The sequence below is a fragment of the Buceros rhinoceros genome, unplaced genomic scaffold, assembly GCF_000710305.1.
Source record: "Buceros rhinoceros silvestris isolate BGI_N320 unplaced genomic scaffold, ASM71030v1 scaffold8427, whole genome shotgun sequence".
NCBI lineage: Eukaryota > Metazoa > Chordata > Aves > Bucerotiformes > Bucerotidae > Buceros > Buceros rhinoceros.
Window position 1 is genome coordinate 61,158 of NW_010421533.1, and position 318 is coordinate 61,475.

A 318-nucleotide genomic window follows, 5' to 3' on the forward strand; every position below is an offset into this window, starting at 1 on the left:
GCATGGTGGCGACCACTGGCCACTTTGCAGATCTCTGATTTTAACCTTAATGCCAGGACCTACACCCGACCTGGAGATTAACGATCCAAAATGATGCAATATGGGAGGTTGCTGTGAATCTTCCGAAATCTGCAGGAAATTTAACACATCAATAGCCTTAGTAAGGCGTGGCTCTGCTGCTTCCCGCACCATTCCCCCTTTTTGTCTTTGAAGCACCTGTTTCAGAGTTCAATGGGCGCGTTCAACTATGCCTTGCCCGGTGGGAGAATTTGAAATGTACTGGTAACGTGTGATGCCCCATTGCTGTAGGAAAGTTGC